We start from the raw sequence: 19,164 nt of genomic DNA, 5'->3' as shown, positions 1-19,164 counted from the left end.
GTCTGGAAGATTTATACTCAGTGATTTTAATTTTTTTTGATAAAGTTAAATCAGGTGAGCCTTGAAGTAATGGGTTCCACTACTCTGAGGCTGTGGATGGAATCCACCACACGACGAGACAATTGAATAAACAGCAAGGCTGCATACACAGGATGCAGGCAGTGAGCTAGCCTGACTAATCATCAGGTTCTGGGTCAGTTCTACCCAGTTCTGCCCAGGCCCCATTGGAGATGAAAACCTGCCCTTTAGAAGCCTTCAATCCCCCACCTTTCAAAATCTAATCCTCTCCAACTGCGGCCCGAGTCCAAAAATCTACTGACATCATCCACGCGTTAGGCCAGCTGTCCCCCAGCCTTTTTGGCACCAGGGATGGGTTTCGTGGAAGACAATTTTTCTGGGGGGTGGTTTTGAAATGCAACTGTCCCACCTCAGGTCAGGCATTGGATCCTCATAAGGAGAACCTCCGAGATCCCTCACATCCAGTTTACAATAGGGCCCCAACGCCTATGAAAACACACAGCTTACGATTGGGCCCCAGCATCTAGGAGAACACGCAGCTTACGAGAGGGTCCCAGCATCTAGGAGGATCTAATGCTGCCGCTGATCCAAGAGGAGGCAGAGCTCAGGCGGACATGCTCACTTTGCCCACCACTCACCTCCTGCTATAACCCCGGTTCCTAACAGACCATGGACCAGTACCAGTCTGCAGTCCAGGACTAAGCCCTACTGGCCAGCACACACACCAGCCCAGGTGGAGACATCACTCGTGACCCTGCTGGGCAGGAAGGAAGCCTGAGGGCAGCTTCCTGACCAGGATGCCACACACCCAACCCAAATACAGAGGTTCTCCATAAAAACCCACTGTACACTCAACAGAAAACAGAGCCACACCTGGGCAACATAACAAGACCCCATCCCTACAACAAAGAAAAGAAAATTAGCCAGGCACGCTGGTGCGCGCCTGAGGTCCCAGCTGCTCGGGCGACTGAGGTGGGAGGATCGCCTGAGCCAGGGAGGTCCAGGCTGCAGTGAGCCGGGATTACGCCACTGCATGCCAGCCTGGGTGACAGAGCAAGAGCCTGTCTCAGAAAATACAAATAAACTAAAAACCAACAGAAACTGGGTGCATTTAGGGTGGAAGAAACCCCGCAGGAGACTAAAGAATGGCATGATAGGGTTTCTATCAGGAAGAACAGCGTGTCTCCAAACCAAGTGTTCATGCCCTTATGAGACCCTGTGCTTGGGTAGCACCAGTGAGGCCACATGGCTGGTGTCTTCCTGCTTTAAATAAAGTGGAACCAGACACTGTAATGACACAAAGGGACTATGACAAAACCTGGAAGTTCCAACTGGAGAAAACAATTACATGTGTGAGTTCCTATGACATAGTCTCATAACAACGGAAAGAAGGTATCATTTTCAAATAAGACAATTTTTGGTGTCTATTCAAGTGTTACCTCTTGGGAAAATAGGGAAGACTAATTTTCTCCACAGACAGAACACACAGACCACTTTGCCACACATCATACAAGGGGATTTATGGCAGTGGCCGCATATTTTCACATGTATCAACTTTTGGGCATCTTCTAGGTTTGCAAAAGCCAGTGACTACTTTTATTCCCCACAAAACACACAAATGCATGAGAATATCTCCTCCAATGGAGCATCTACACTAATAGGAAGAGGAATGTTGTACTCCAAGTGTATCTGCAAACACGGTTTCTTCTGAAAATCCAAGCACATGCAAAGCAAACACAGGATATCACTAAAGCGCACAGGAGAGGAGCACCTCTTAGTAGAAAGAATGTATAGGACAGCTGGTTGGGAACATTACTTTAAAAAGTTTGTATGGAATGAGTTATCCCAGGGAGCCTGTTTGGTACCTGCATTAAAAGGCAATTCATTATTCTACAGCGAACCTTTACAGAAGGTCCACAGTAAGATCCCTGGAAATGGCATTCCTCTAGCGATTTTCAATGCGCAGATTTCATTATCGATACAGCTTTGTAAGCAGTCAGGAGAGGGGTGGCTCAGAGGCCGAAAGCACACAGGTCAGGGCCCTCCTGTGTCCGACACAGCCTCGCCTGGGCCTTGCTTTCTGCACCGCCCAGGACTGCTCTTGAGATTGTGCCGAAATGGATCTGTGCACGCCAAACAGCTCTTAGCAGGCGCTCAAGAGCCGGAAGCAGTTCCACCACCTTCATCCCCCTTCTAACCAAATAGAGAACACCTGATACAGAAACAGGAGAAACAGATATTAAATGAATTGGCAAAGCCAAAATCCACCCGATCTACCACTCCAAAACAAACGTACACCACTGCCCAGTATTGATGTGAGCCAAAAACATGGAAGTCCTGAGGGCCCACACTGACCACAGCCAGACACCACTTCTGCAAGAACCAAGCACACGCCAAGAGATCACCCGTGATGACCTAGGAGAGCAGCTTTGAGCAGAGGCAAACGTGAAGGAGAGGCACAGGGGCGAGGGTGCTGGGTGTGCCCGTCTTTGTGACCTCACTGAGATTGCTGACCTCTGGCCCTTGGTGTCCATCCTATGAAGGAGGTAGCCCCCCAATCCCTGCCTCCCTTCATCACTGACTGAGGCTGCCCTGAAGTCTCCCCAGGGCTGAGACTGCTTCTAAATCCAGTTAACTGCACACCCACATATAAAACAAAAAACGAAATATCAAGTATGCAGACAGGAAAAGAAAAATATGTGAATCTTCCCCTATTCAACAGGCATTTAAAAAGTAGCAGGAAAATTGTGATAGTCTTTGAACCACCACCAGCTATCACATCCTGTTGAAATGTTTTAGCTAATCAGGAACATCTTTACCAGGCACCTGTGTTTTTAGGAAATCAGCTGACAGATTCCAAATCACCTCGCAGCCTGTGACCTGACCCCCACTCATGAGCATCACCTCTCCAGCAGAAGAGGCCCTGGACACCATTCAAATGGTGAGGAACAGGAACAAGGGTAGCTTTCCCTCAACACCACAAAACAAGCTCGACCCCGAGGAGCCCGGAGAACAGCAACGTTTGTTTAGACACTTTCCCACTGACCTTGTCAGAGCGAACATTCCCATCCCACGGCGCCCAGTGTTTTACTCTCCCTGGCATACCAGCAGCCGTCAACCCTCACAAACTCAAAACAGAGGCCAAGCTGACAGGAGGCCTCTCTCCATTCCCTACTGAATTCGCTCAGGACACGGATGTTCCCAAACACACACGGCCCTGAGTATTCCACACCTGGAGAACATTCAAACAGATGCTGCAAAGACGTTCCCCTAAAGAGAAACTCAGTTTCTAACTTCCCTTAGGGAAAAATATGAGGCCCAGAACTTTCCAGAAAATCAAGTCTGGAAGGAAACCACTCACCTCTGGCACTTCCTAAACCTGCCTCCCCCACAGGTGCTCAGGGATGTCCCCACGCCAGCCCCGTCCACCCAGGACGGCAGCAGGGCTCAGGCAGCCAGCACCTGGGCAGCTGGCGAAGCAACCCCAGGGTGAAAACGTCGTCCAGGCACTGCTTCCCGGAGCCCCTCAGCAAGAAAAACAGAGGCAGGACAGAATTGAGGGCTGACTCGAGGCTGGGGAGCCACAGACCCGCACAGCTCAATCATCAGACACGCTCTGCTGTGGACAGAGCCCAGGGAGAGGTCAGCACAGAGACCCTCATGCCAGCTCCATGGGCCGGCGTCCTCCAGGGCTGCAAGTTTGTGATCACAGCTTCAGAATCTGGTTCCAGAATCTTCCAGAATCAAAGACACACCAAACTGTAAAGCTGCCAGGACAGCAGGGCCCAGGAGCAGGCTCAGGGGAGGACCAGGTAGAAACCCCACACACAGCACACACGTGTGCATGCTTACTCCACACACGCCACCCCTTCACCCAATACTATACACACAGGCGCATGTATGCACTCCATACACACCCTCAAATACACTCACCAAATGTGATGCGTGTACACGCTCCACACACACCCTCAAATACATACGACACACATGAACATGCTGACTCCACCCACACCTGCTAAATACACTCCCCACACACACACAAACGTGACACACGTGCACACTCATTCCAGACATCACACCCCTCACCAAGTACACAGGTGCACACACCCCCCAGTCCAGAACCTGCAGACTCCACAAGCTTTGGTTTCTCCTACTGTTTCATCACATGAGATCGACACACAGGTGTCATTTACTGACATCTAACACCCAGGGAGGCCCTTAGAACTGCAGTCACAAGTCGGCTTCATTCAGGCATTCATCACCAGTCTCCTGAAGCCACCTCCTGTCCCCAAGGGGAGCGGGGGCTGAGACCGGAGACGTCACTGGGCTTACAGATCCCCAGGCTGGAAACCCAGCGAAATCAGGAGGGCTCGGCCACGGCCCTGGAGGGAGACGGGTACTGGCCCAGGTATGCGGAACATGAGTCCTCATTTCCATACAGTGCCACCTACGACAGCATCAAGTGAAAGCCAGTGGTTTGGCATTCCTGGGACAGACAGTCCTGGAATTACAAGGGAAGCTTTTTACTCCCCTTCCCTCTGAACACATGAGGTCCATGGTTCCCTCACATCTAACCCTGGGAATCGGAATCAGTGACTCCTTGTCCACCTGACCACCCAAGAGGATCCACACACCTGCTGCAACAGCAGCACCGCACCTGGTCCGCACGGGAGCAAAGCAAATCCCACCTTTTTACTAAAACTGGATTATCCCGACACTGGCAGCCTGCAGTGTATATATCGTCAAGCCCTCACAACTGCGCCACCTGCAAGAGGAACACAAGCCCTTAGTCCCAGGTTCTCAGGACGGCCTGTGAGGTGGATGCTGGCAGCTTCTCATCTCCCAGTGGAGAGGAGAGGAGAGAAGGCCAGGGTCAGGGCTGGCGTATCAGGAGGGTCAGGGTTCAAAACCCCATCTGCCTCACGAAGAAGCCCTTACTGTTCAAGTGACTTCTATCATCAGCCTTAAAAATGTACCACAGTTACCAGCAATTCTGAGGGCTGTTCCCTGGGACATCATAAGCAAACATTTTGTTAGAAAGGTTTTGCCAAATCTGCTTTCAAAATCCTATGTTATGAAATGACTAATGAAAATTTGAGCTATGAAATAAACCACATATTTAAATAAATCCCAAAATGACTATCACGAAGGAAGTTTTAACTTGATGTGAAAAATATCCTCTAAATGACATCAGCCAGAATTATCTTCTATCATTACTGATCCCATATGCTTAATGAATTATACAACATCATCTCAGATATGAACTTAAAACCATTAGCTGAATGCACGTTTTAGCACAACCAAAGTTCTGCTCTAATAAGCAGCACAGGCGTCTCTACAGAGGATTTTAATTGGGACTACAATGTGCACGATCATGGTAAGAGGTTTCATGATGGCTGTTCTCCAAGGTGCAACACAGAGAAACACCACTAACCTCGAAGACACCTGCTGATTTGTAACGAGATGACGAGAGACCATGTGGACAGAATACTCTAAATACTTGAAAAGGAGAAACAATGCAAGGAAAGAATCTTATCAGTTACTCTTGACATTCTTAGAAAAAACCGATTTCTCTTTTGGGATGATTAAAAAAGAAAATGATATTTCTGGATTTTTTTTTTTCTTTCTGAGACAGGGTCTTGGCTGTGTCGCCAAGACTAGAGTACAGTGGAGCAATCGCAGCTCACTGTAGCCTTAAGTGATCTTCCCACCTCAGCCTCCAGAGTAGCAGGGACCACAGGCATGCACCACCACACTCAGCTAATTTTTCTGTTATAGAGATTGTTATAGAGATGCGGTCTTGCTATGTTGTCCAGGCTGGTCTTGAACTCCTTGGCCTCAAGTGATCCTCCTGCCTTGGCATCCCAAAGAGCTGCCATTACAAGCATAAGTCAGCATGCCCAATCTTTTTCTTAATTCTATAACAATTGTGCCACATTCAGAGAAAGTATAACTATTATAATAAGAAACTTGGTGAAGCAATATGTTGATACAAAAACAAAATGGTAACAATTCTTCATTTTTAAATTTGAGTTTGAATATTTGTTCCATTCATTCTACGCCACGTTAAATAAAAAAATGAAATTGTTTATACAAAGCAAAAGTGATAGCTCAAATCAGGTTTTACAAAGAAGTCCAATAGATTATGATTCCAAGTGTATGTTTATTTCTAGATTTTAGAAAGTAAGTCATAGCCAGCTTCTACAGTTTTGTTGCCATAGGCTCAAGATTAAATCAAAATGTGCGAACGTGCCTCAGGGTGCGGCAGGGAACCCCATGCTCACCAAGCACGCATATGCAGAAATATTTTGCCCAAATCTATTTTGCAACATATAATTAAAGAGGTCCCAGATATACTTCTCTCTCTCCCCACAAAGTATGTGAGGTCAAGTTTATCCTAGTATTCGGTAAAAAGGCTCAAGTGAAAAAGGTAACAGCAATGCTCAGGCGACTCACGCAGGCCCCAGCAGACGCTCTAGCAGAAGGGATGCGGCACAGGCAGGGCTGTGAGTGCACCCTCGCTAACCTGGCTAACCTCATGGTGCAAAAGCACCCGAGGCTCTACAGATTCCATTCCCAGAGTTAGTGGAAAACTCCATCCTAGCACCGGGATGCTCTGTGTTCCTAGATCTACCTGCTTTAAGATATGCGTGAACTGTTCTTACTCTACACACGAGACTCACTAGGAGACACTTTCAGATTTAGCCTAAGCGTACGATGTTTTATCGGAAAATAGACATTCCAGCAAATGCATTTCTATAAGATTTTCTACCTCTTTTCACTGTGGGGGAATAAAAGGTAACTTGCCTCCAAGGGTTGGAGACAAAGCTGTTACTGCACACAAGAGCGCTGTGCACCCCGGGAACTGCTGCGCCACGAGGAATCCGTGCACCCTGGATGCAGGAGTAGCACACGAGGCTAGCACAGGCTGATGCCGGCCCTCTCCAGAAGCAGGCCTATCATCCTTCCTCCTCCCTCAGCCCCCAGCTCCCCTCCAGGCCTCAGTGGCTGCTGACAGGGCAGAGGCCACAACTAAAGGAGGCTCTCAGCTCCAACAGGGACAGGAGCTCCAGACGCTGGGGACTCCGCTGCTGCCCTCCGTGCCCACCCCCTTCTGGTCCGCCCTTCTCAGGAGTCAGGCATGGCCACTTTGAGCCTCTTTCCTTCTGTGGCTCCTACAAAACCAGTCCAGGGAGCCCAGGCTGCCACGCACACCAGGGATGCCCGGCACAGGCCACATGTCCTCATCCAAGCTCCTGGAACAAGAAGGGTCTTGCAATATTTCACTTTCTGGTTGAGCATCCCCAGCCTGAAATCCAAAGTGCTCCGAAGAGCATTTCCTTCGAGTGTCATGAGGGAGCTCGGAATGTTTGTTTCAGAGCATTTTGGAGTAGGGACGCTCAGCCTTAATTTGAACCTCTTCAAGGAAGCCACACACTGAAGCCCCCGATGTCCGCCCCACACAATCCCAGCGCACAATCTGAAGTCCTCAGCAACAACAGATTTTCTTTCTTCAAAAATAACCACAAGTCACATAAACTCACACGCAACCACAGAAGGGATTATGGACACCTGCACAGACTGGATGAAATTGAACTGTCACATTTTTACCTGGGTAATTTAAAGTCATTCCTCAAAACATACCTGTTTTACTGAGTTGCATTTTAAGGTGAACACACACAAATCATTTCAGGGAAACAAATGTCACTTTGGGCTGTGTGTGGTCTCTTGACTCCTGTGAATAACTCAGCGTTCACCCTCACTTCTGGATAAGGGAGAAGATGCCAAGAAATCTGTTAAAACAAAGACATGAAAACAAGATTAAGAAGGGTTTGAAAGGTTCCTCCTGACTCCCTGGAGGGGAGAGGAGGCCGCCTGGAAGGCTCACAGGGGACAGGAGCACAGCCTCCTCAGTGCTTTCTACACTCAGCAGCGTCAGAAATTCCTGTAGAAGCAGAATATGTGAGAACCGAGACTGGAACACCCCAAAGAAAGGGGATGAGGGATCAAAAAAAAAAAAGCATTCGTTCCTTAACAAGTAACACGGGCAAGAAGCCGCTTCAAAGAACGTGTGAAAAGTCACTCACAGGCATTTCAAAAAATAAGGGTAGCATGAGATTGCTTGATCAGCTCAAACAGGCTGCCGTCCCTCAGGCCATGAAGTCCCTGAGATGAGCCTCTCAGTGAACAGAAGTCACTCGCATCTCTCTGCCAGAGAAAGTCCTACAAGCCGACATGTGACCTCATGAAACCTGGGCTTCAGCCCATCAACAACAGTGAGTCTGACATGGTACATCCCTCCAGATGGTTAAAGACCCCAGGGGCTCAGACAACCTCAAAGGACTGTGTCTGACCAGCCCCTTTCCAAGTTCTGGACGATTTTTCTTAATGTACTATAAGCAGCATGTTCCAGTAGAGACGTCATTAACTGGCTCTGGGTCCTCTTAATTTTGAAACTAGAAACATGCTTGGCCAAGCACGGTGGCTCATGCCTGTGATCTCAGTATTTTGGGAGGCTGAGGAAGCTGGACTGCTTAAGTCCAGGAGTTCGAGTCCAGCCTGGGCAACATTGCAAAGCTCCATCTCTACAAAAAAAACAAAAATAAGCCAGGCATGGGGACATGTGCCTGTGGGTCCTGGCTACTCAGGAGGCTGAGGAAGGAGGATCACTTGAGCCTTGGAGGTCGAGGCTGCAGTAAGCTGTGCTCACACCACTGCCTGGGCAACAAAAGTGAGACCTTGTCTGGAAAAAACCAAAGAGAAAAAGAATTATATACCTGGCTAGGCCAAAATAAGAGGCCTGGTGGGACCACCTGAAACACAGCTGCAAATTCTGGCAGAGCCTCTCCTGGCTTGATTTGTGGTGGGCGTGGGACCGCTCTGAAGGATAGGACCCCAGGCACCTTCCGAGACTAGACCTTACAGTACAACTTGCCCTTGCTGGAAGGAACACTGGCCTTGGAGCCTGGGACACCCTGGGGCAGTGCCACCATCTCGAGGCCGCCATGGCACAAGGAGGCCCTAGCATCATGGAGCCTGAGATGTCCATCGGAGCAGGGCCCCTGACCTGAGGCCGCCATGCCAGGGGAGCCTGGACATCATGAAGCCTGGGACATCCTGGGGCAGTGCCACCAACCCGAGGCCGCTGTGACACACGGGGGCCCTGGTGCCCCTGAGAGGCTGCACAGCAGGTCCAAGCCCAGGCCAGGAGTGAAGAGGCTCCACATCCTTTCCATCCCTCCAGCTGAGGCCACAGACGTCTCGGAGCAGAAGTGCATCACCCTCAATGTCCATGGGTAAGTTTTTGGCAACAGAATCTGGAAGCATAAAAGATGGCTCTGGGTTGGTTGGTTGCTGGCTCGGACCAGGGCTCAGGCTTCTGCTTATGACCTGTCCTCTTTCCACACAAAACCTGGCTCACACCAAGCAACGTCTAAGTCCTGGAAGACCTGCTACACACAAATGCAGTTACAAAGCGGAGAAACAGGGATGCCTGGAGGGGGCCGGGCCGGGCCGGGCTGTGCTCCAGTGGCACCGGGGTTTCTCAGGAAGACCCTGGGCATTACAGGGTCCAGGGCACGGGCTTCCTGGGATCCAGGACATGGAACAAGCACCCATTCCCCGGTCCTGTTGAATATGAATCGGCTAAGGGCCGATTCCCTCGGAGGACTGAGCACCGCTCCACAATCCATACCAAGGTAATAACAAGCCCAGTACGAGCAGAAGGCTGGTGATGAAGACACGAGGACCAGATGAGCACGAGGCATCCTGACAGATCAGCCCTGGCACCGAACAAGGGGCGGACAGCCCCGCCTGTTCCTGACGCATCAGCCCTGGCACTGAGCGAGGGGTGGCAGCACGACCTGTGCCCCTGCAGATGCAGAGGGATGTGAGGGGGGCGCAGACCCAGCTTGGAGGCTAATCAACCACCTCCGCTTGCACTTCTGTTCCTCATGGCGGGGAGGCCAGGCACAGGCAGCATTAGCGCTCACCTTGCCCCCGGGCTGCATTTTTTTTCTGCTTATGAGTCGTGTTCGCTTTACGTGGACAGACATAGCCATAATAATGGTTCCCTGAGTATTTTGCTGCCTAAAGGGCTTTCAGAATTCACTTCCATCCTTAGGAAAGGCGGCCAACACCAGGTTGTCTCCCTTAAGATGCCATGTCTCATATGGGGAAAAAAAAATCAAGAGAAATCAAATAAAGGTCATAAAATACATCAGTTTCAACATTAAAATTTAATAGTATGCTTTAAATTGAAGATGAGTTAAGTCACATTTCCAAACCTCTGAAAGAAAAGTTACTGGGAGGGAGTGGTTTGCAACACACAGTTACGGGGAGGGAGTGGTAGAGGGGCCCAGGCTGGACCAGGTCTCAAACGTCAGTGCAAGGAGAAAGTCTGAACAAACGCTCTCCTGCCCTGCAGCTGTCCTCTTCCAAAACACACCGGTTATCTGTCAGTTTAGAACAAGGCCTGGGGAGGCAGGAGGTGGGCCTGGGAGGATCACCTAACAAAACCAAGCTCCTCACCCGCACCACGCTGAGCTGAGCAGCACACACAAACACCAGTAATTCTCCCCAGAGAGAAGACGGAAGGCAGCACACTGCCACACCAGGCGAGAAGACCGAGGGGAGCCAGAGGCACGTTTAATCTTGCTTGCATGGCGGAGGGAGGGGAATAACGCCGCTCTCACTCAAGTGTTGCACAATTCTTTCTAGCACTGAGCAGCAGAAAACAAAAATTATAGATGCTTCCTCAGAGAAATGTTTCCCAAGAACTACACATAAATTACGTTCAAGAAATAGCATTTGAATGCCTCAAAGCGCTTTTATTTTTAATAATCCCCAAGTAATTCTATAAAACCAGGAATCACAGTCTCACCCAGCTCCAGGATCACGGCCCAGGTGACGTGGGCGCACACATCCTGAAGATCCAATGTTCAACTAAAGTGGGGGGAGTGAAAATGATCCTGGGTATAATTTACACTGACACAGGAAGGTGGCTGAGCCCGAAACCCCTAAACCAGGAAGACTGGCATCCTGCAGAGGCTTCACCTCTGTCCTTTCCCAGCCTTTGGGAACCACCACTCTCCTCTCTACTGCCACAAACGCCGCTCCAAAGTACAACCAGGAAGATCATTCAAAACTGAGGAACGTGGCAGAACAGAGCTGTCAGGAGACTTGAATCACCAACAACGCTGGTTACATGACCCAAAGATGATTAAAACCCCAGGCCCTTCAAGACTGAATGTTATCTATACTTAAATGCATTTAATCACCACATTGGGGGGTTATTCCTTTGTTTTGCTGCAAATATATCCAACGGCTGTAAAAGGAAAAGGCAATTTGTTAAAGAAGCTTCTTGGAGTGTCTCAACGGGCCTCAGAGGCAGGATAAAAGGCAGGAATTCCTGGCAGAAACGCTCAGCCCAGGGCAGGCGGAGTTCTTGAGCACCAACCAAGGCAAAACAAGGTCGAAGACCACACCACACTCTCTTCAATCACATCCTTCATTCCACGTGTCCTTCTATTTCTCGAGACTTCTCTGGCAGAGAGAATTAAATTGTGCTGAGCCTCTGAAAGAAAATGGAAACACACACCCGCAAAGTCCCTGCAGATGCTGAGAATGGGTGCAGCCGTCACAGCCCGAATGTCCTTTCAGGACCATCTGACCTGGCTGCGATCCAAGTATCCAAAGTGCAGGAATGTATGTCGGACCTGTGAAGCCAGGATTACAGCCACTGAAGGGCAGTTTTCCATCCCACCGCAACCGGCCTTGTTAGGGGCTTCCTCGGGGACCACTGACCTCACGCCACCACCCCTCAACTACTTCAACTAACTTACATCATGCCAGAGGCCTCTCCAGGCCGACCAGCCCTGCCCAAGTCCTGCTTCACGGCAAACCCTCCAGGCAAACGTCCTCGGCCTCCTCCAGGAGGCTGTGCTCGGAAAGTGCCCTCACATTTACTTCTGTGGCTCTGAGACATTTAACTAGAGCCCAACACACCTCTTCCTGTTCACAGTATTGACTTAACAGATTTTTATGGTGAACTTTCATTGGGAAGAACACTATTTCAGGAGCCCCAATGACCACAGTGAAAATGCTTTTTACCTCCCCTTACGTGACATCCGCAAGGCCAGGTCCAAGGAATGTTCTGGATCTCAGAGAATGGCATATCCACTCGTAGTAAGTCTTGGTTTTGTTTCACAAGCTATCAAACGCTGCCCCGAAGCAGGAAAAACCCCACAACGTGGCAGGGAGGGGCAACCAGCGTGAGTTCGAAGGCCAGACCTCGCGGGTCTGCTGACAGCGCGGCGAGGGGTAAACAATGCAGGGTCTAAGGTCAGACCACCCGGGTCCCGCTGACAGTGTGGCTTCAGGAGTTTCTTAAACCCTTTGCTCTCCAAGTTTCATGTCAGAAAAATGCGGTGATAACTGTGGCCACCTCGTGGGATGACGGGAACACACACAGTAACAGTGTCAGCAGGTGACTTGCTGGGCATGTGGTGAGGCCACACTGCTGTAGGTTGCCCCACATGAAATCCAATTCGCTTTAAAAAAAAAAAAATACCCCAAACCTACAATCCTATAGAGGTCATTAATCCTAGCTATCCCTCAAGGCATTGAACGAACAATAATGAGCCATCCATCCCCCTGCTGCTGACCTGCCTCAGCCCCACCCTCCGGAAACTGAAATCCCACAGCAGCCACTGCCTCAGCCCCACCCTCCAGAAACCCCGCATCCACACCAGCCACACAGGATGAGGGCAGGAAAGGAGCAGGACTGTGTCTTGGGAACTTAAACTCTGGAAGCTGAGTTAAATCAGTGCTGCTCAAATCTTGTCACCAACGATCTTGTTAAATTGGAAGATTCTGTCTGGGGATCTCGAGGGAACCTGAGGCTCTGCACTGAGGTGAGCACTCGTGCTGGAATGAGACGTCAGGGAAAGCAACCGAATCTGGGGTCGCAGTTGCCCAAGGCTTGGGTCCCACTGGAAAAGTGGCACCAGGGCCCTCGGGACAGTGGCGGAGGTCCCAGGAGGAAGTCCAGGCGCAGAGACTCGTGGACCCAAAGCTTGCTCCAGGGCCAGGAGGGGCTGCTCCGCTGACAGCCACGAGGCAGGCAGCCTTCGAGCTCCTCCAGCTGCCATCCTTCAGGCAGGGAGGACAGTGCCCAGACCACCCCAGGGCTCCCCCAGCCTGCCAGGCTGGTACTCTTACTCCAGCCACTGACAAGAGTCCCCATGTTCCAAGCTAGGTTGAAACAGTGCCCCAGGCCTCAGGGCACATGCACCCCTGCAGGGCCACTCCTACCCAACACCTGGGGATGGTTATTCCCACACATCCCCAACTCACAGCAAAACTTAAAAATGAAAGTCGGAACATATAGCCAGGAAACCAATGCTCAAGAAGCAACTCCAGGGTGACTCTTCCTAGAGCTATTGCTACTGAACATCTTTAAAAACATTTCCAGGGTGACTTCCTAGAGCTATTGCTGCTGAAAATCTTTCAAATTCTTCATTTCAAAATTAGCTTTTATTACACTGTCTCCCTATTCTACCCAGACTCTAGAAAAGAAAACCATTACAAATTCCAATTCTATCTTATAGCAAGTTAGAAACACACACGTTTCCTCAAAGGATTCTACGTGTTTCCACGTCTTTAGTGGCTGTCTCTTTGTGAAAAAAGTAATGCTGTCTGGAAGCAAAAACCACATTAGAAATGCTTTAAATAAGATTCTTCCTCTTGTCAGGAGAGCAAAGCCACCGCCCTAAGCAGAGGTGAGGGTTCAACAGCTCCCAGGCAAAACCTTAACACACAATGGGGAAGGCAATTCATTTCAAGAGAGTTACCAAGGGCCACAGCGTGAGACCAGCATAGCCATGAAAATGCAATCATTTCACAACAGAATGAAATTCATAAAGAACTGCTGAGAAGCATGTGATAAGTTACATAAATCACCGTTCCTTAAATTCTGACGGTTGACTAGAACAGAAGTAGCTTCACGGTACAGTTCAAACAGGAGAAAGGCAGGGAGGGGTGCTTTCCACACCACACAGGGCCTGCAGGAAAGGGACACTCTTCCTGTAAACGGGAGATCCTGGGAGTGATGTGATAAACCACGGTGACAGGCACGGAACTGTGCAAGCCGGAGTCGTGGCCTGGGCCCCACCACGGAGCTTGTGTCCGTGAACGACGAGGCTCGAATGTCAGGCCAGGGGCAACCGAGGCAGTTATCAGGGAACAAGAAAACGAGCGCACGGTGTGAGGCAAAGGTCTGAAACTGCGCAGCAACTTCGAGTCAAGTGGGACAAACTGACTCAAAATACAGGTTCTAAAAACACCACAGCGAGCTGTTCCTGGGCTCTGGAAAGGCTAAGTGACTATTGCCCACACTGAGCATCTGCTCCCAGAGACGACCCTGGTGACAAGTAAGGCCCAGCTCCTCCGAACCCGCGCCGAACCTCAGCAAGGAACTTTGCTGGTATCTTATGGCGTATCGACATGTTCCTTTAAAATCTGGTATTTCATCAACAATGCAGGCGCCAGCTTTGACTCATTTACATTTCAATTAAACAAGATAATTTACACCCTGACCATGCCAGCTAAGAGTTTCCTACAATCTTGAAACAGAGCCAGAGGCTACAGTCTGCTCCTACACAACACTACGTCTCTACAAGTTCGATGGGTTTTTACTTTCCATGTCTTCACTTGCCTAGTGCTAGAAAGCAGATTAAAAACAGAAGAAACTCAGAAACACTATTGAATGAGACTCAAATATCTTGCAGTCATCATCCTGATGCGATGTTTATTCAAGAGAAATGTTCTCACCTGCAGAAAGCAGCACACATCAACACGCACCGGTAACTGTCACCAGCATTCCTGATCATCTTCCCTTCCACGGCCACCTGCAGACCCACGGAAAGCGGGGTGACACGGGCCAATTCTTGTAGCGAGCAGGCCAGGGTGCACTCAAAGTGCATCTCTTTCCAGAGGGCCACCACAGAAAGTTACACATTTATTCCATGAATGGCGCTGCACCAAACATTTCTGTAAGATTCTCTAAGCAAGCTTTTCCTTCTGCCTAAAATGGCCCGACACAAACTGAAAAAGCTCTTGGAGCTGGCAAAGACTTCAGTACCTCCTTAACTACTGTCATGCGAGCCCGTGTGAAGAGACCACCAAACAGGCTTTGTGTGAGCAACACGGCTGTTTATTTCACCTGGGTGCAGGCGGGCTGAGTCCCAAAAGAGTCAGCGAAGGGAGGTAAGGGTGGGGCCGTTTTATAGGATTTGGATAAGTAAAGGAAAATTAGTCAAAGTGGGGGTTTTTCTCTGGCGGGCAGCAGTGGGGGTCACAAGGTGCTCAGTGGGGGAGCTTTTTGAGGCAGGGTGAGCCACGAAAAGGAATTTCACAAAATAATATCATTGCTTAAGGCAAGGACCAGCCATTTTCACTTTTGTGGTGGAATGTCATCAGTTAAGTCCAGGCAGGGCATTTGCACTTCTTTTGTAATTCTTCAGTTACTTCAAGCCATCTGGGCATATACATGCAAGTCACAGGGGATGCGATGGCTTGGCTTGGGCTCAGAGGCCTGACAACGATAATCTTCACTTCTAAGGTGTGGGGTAAGATCATATAATCCCCAACTCGGCTCCGGATGCTGCGTGTGGCATCCAGCAACAACACGTTCCATTCCTGGATTACATTTGAGTCAAGAGTCCACAGTGAGAACGATTTCTGGTGAATGAGACACCAGGCAGGAGGGCGATTCCGATGGGCAGCTCTTCACACACAGCCCAGGAGCTGGGGGGAGGGGGAGAGGAAGAGGCCGACGCGCGTCCACCATGCTCACGCCCCCTTCGATGCCCCCCACTCCTAGAGGCCTGGACCCAAGGGAAATCTGACCTGAAAATGGGCAAACCCTCACTTTGGCAGAGGGACAGGGACTCAGGGCCACACCTTGACCTCAGAGCAACACAAGTGCAGACACAGTACCCCAGGACACCCTCCCCACCCAAATTCAAGGAAGAAAACCATCGCCCCGCCCCTTTGCGGAAACCCTGGCGGCTGGAGCAGATGACTGCTGCCCGGTGTGTGCAGCCTCTCCCGTCCCACGTTCCGGGCTCAGCACCTATGCCTCAGCCCTGGCACTGCTCACCACACTCACAGGTGTGCCAGGAGGGGCAGGTCCTAAGGTCTCCACAGCACCAAAACCTGCAAGGCGAAGGGGCCGCTCACTCCAGCAGGAGTCCAGAAGCAGTGACTGCAACAGCGTCAGGGCGTGAGAATTCTCCCCTCGGTCTCCGAGTCTCCAGTCTGTTGCCCGCCAGAGTCTTCTGCCAACCGCGAGGCCCAAGCTGAGGGGCACATTTGGTTCTGACCATTTCACTTGTCAAGATCAATACTGCAAACATATCCAATTCATCCTGTCACTAAAAGTGAAATAATCCGCCATCTCCATCACAGATGACGCAGTCAGGTTTCCATTACCGGGGTGTTTTTCTTTTCTTTTTTTTCTTTTTTTTTTTTTTTTTGAGAGAGTTTGTTCTGTCGCCCCAGGGTGGAGTGCAGTGGCGCGATCTCGGCTCACTGCAACCTCTGCCTCCCGGGTACAAGTGATTCTCCTGCCTCAGCCTCCCAAGTAGCTGGGATTACAGGTCCCCGTCACCGTGCCCGGCTAATTTTCGTATTTTCAGTACAGACGGGGTTTCACCATGTTGGCCAGGCTGGTCTCCAACTCCTGATCTCAGGTGAGCCACCTGCCTCATCCTCTCAAAGTGCTGGAATTACAGGCGTAAGCAACCACGCCCTGCCATTACTGGTGTAATTTCTAAGCCACTCTCTCACACCCACTCCCATTTTTTTTTTTAAACCAGCTTTATGGCTATCTCTTTTCCAAGAGAACCAGTTACCCATTTGAAGTACAATTAAGACACCATATTTAAAAACCAAAAATGCCAATTTGCACAGACGTCTCCAAATACCCAGTCGATTTGAGCCTTGAGAGTATGATCAAGCTGTTGGCTGAACACAACTTTCCTATCCATCTGTCTGCCTGTGAGTTAGACAGAAGGACCAAGCCACAAGCTAGGGACATAAAGACAGCAACCACTAAGGCAGCCGAGACTCCAAATAAAAGCTCGAAGGACCAACATAAAGGGGATATTATTTTGAAGCTTGTCAAAGGAACAGTTGGGAAGATGTTCACATTTTTAGAATTTTCATAGTAATACTTATAATTTACAAAGAATTTAAAATTGTGTAGTCATTATTTTGCTTTTTTCTAGATGTGCCCCTCAACAGGGTTGCTAGCTATAATTCTACATCACAGGATTCAGAACAGTACCCTTTTGGAGCAGATGCCTGTAATCGAGGAATTCCGCCTAGTCAGTTCACTTTAAGCGTGAGACGCCCTCCTCTCCTCCTTCCTTTTCAGAACTTCCAGACGATGAAACAGGGACCTCCTCAGACGTCCCACGGTGCAGGCGGCCAAAGGGGAAGGCGGCGGCAGCCTGAATAAGGCGACCGGGAAATCACATTCCACAAACAGAAATTCTCCATGTGCTTTACATGCGCTGTCTCTGAAGAACTATGTCAGTCTAACAGTCACTGGAAAACTGTATTCAAGTGTCATTTCACATTTCAAGCAAAGAAAACAGTGGTGGGGCGTGAGGGAAAAACATAGCCATGTGTTCCGGGGTATTAAATAAGCTTTTCTCTGTTATAAATGTATAATTATACATTCTCAGATTTCTGTATAATTGATATGCTTCCTAATTAGCAGACATAGTAACAAAAAGTGAATTCCAAGTGTAAGATCGGAGGACACGTTCACATGACTTCAGGTTCTGCTACTGGGTTTCAACTTAAGAAACTGGTTCTGTGTACTGGTAACAAGGCATGAGAGTCTGTGTGAGAGTCTGTGTGGCTGTAATCAGGGTTCGTGTTGGCTCCGTAGCAGAGGATATTACACTGTTACACTATCTTCTACAAAAAATCCTGAAAAAATGAAGGCTGAATAGACATACACACACTCCCAAAATAATCCAAATGTCCACCGATATCAAAAAGAGATGAATTACTGTTTCCATCATGGAATATTCCACAGCAGTGAAAACCAATTATAGCCACAGGTGCCAACTAGGATAAAGAAAATCTTTTAAACACGCTTAAAGTGAACTGACTAGGCGGAATTCCTCGATTACAGGCATCTGCTCCAAAAGGGTACTGTTCTGAATCCTGTGATGTAGAATTATAGCTAGCAACCCTGTTGAGGGGTACATCTAGCAAAAAGCAGAAGATGACTACACAATTTTAAATACTTTGTAAATTATAACTATTACTATGAAAATTCTAAAAATGTGAACATCTTCCCAACTGTTCCTTTGACAAGCTTCAAAATAAATACCGGGCATTGCTCCCCACACCCACAGGTGTGCCAAAATAAATGAAAATATAGTCCAAGATAGTAGAATCGAAACCTGAAGATGTACGAGCTGTCCCTGCCTCGGTATCTATACATCGTGTAGAAATTTAAGAGCAGGTAGTGACACTGCAATGCAAGGCTCAAACCAGCTGGGTATTTGTAAACTTCTGTGCAAATTGACATTTTTGGTTTTTAAACAGGTGTTATTTGTACTTCAAACAGGTAACTGTTTAGTTTTCTTGGAAAAAATACAGCCATAAACCTGGTTTAAAAACAAAAAAAATACAGGAGTGGGTATGAGAGAGAGCTGCTTAGAAATTTTTCCAGTAGCATCAGGGAGCAGTGGCTCATGCCTGTAAAATCCACAGGGCCTTTGAGGGCACTGGTGTCCTCTGCTGCCTTCCTGCTGGACTGACCCCAAGACATTCACTGGGTTTCCACCCCTGTCTCATTCAACATCCCCCCAAGGGTGGTCTTCATCCTCGTCTGGGGCTCAGCTCTGCCCCAATTTCCTAAATCTCTGCCTTCAGAGCCTGATAACAGCCATGCCCAGGGTAACCTTAAGTCCAAGTTTACCCCAGCGAGTCCCGATTTTATCTGTTAACCCAGCATCGCCTTAGTGATAATTTATCCTGTAAATTCCAACTGCCTTCACACCTCACCCCTGCTGTCTCACAGCAGACCCCACTCAGATGCACCTGCCCCAGACCCCACAG

At 49.2% G+C, this 19,164-nt stretch overlaps 1 long non-coding RNA gene across 1 annotated transcript in view; it reads right to left on the bottom strand.

The window, feature by feature from the left end:
- LOC139356894 (uncharacterized) overlaps positions 1 to 19,164 on the bottom strand; it is an 82,363-nt gene that overhangs the window by 36,485 nt on the left and 26,714 nt on the right. The window contains exon 2 of the long non-coding RNA XR_011609405.1: positions 7,663 to 7,811. This is a non-coding gene — a long non-coding RNA (uncharacterized lncRNA). The remainder of the gene's footprint in view (positions 1 to 7,662; positions 7,812 to 19,164) is intronic.

Source organism: Macaca nemestrina, chromosome 10, assembly GCF_043159975.1.
Source record: "Macaca nemestrina isolate mMacNem1 chromosome 10, mMacNem.hap1, whole genome shotgun sequence".
Lineage (NCBI taxonomy): Eukaryota > Metazoa > Chordata > Mammalia > Primates > Cercopithecidae > Macaca > Macaca nemestrina.
This window is presented reverse-complemented; position numbering and strand designations above follow the sequence as displayed.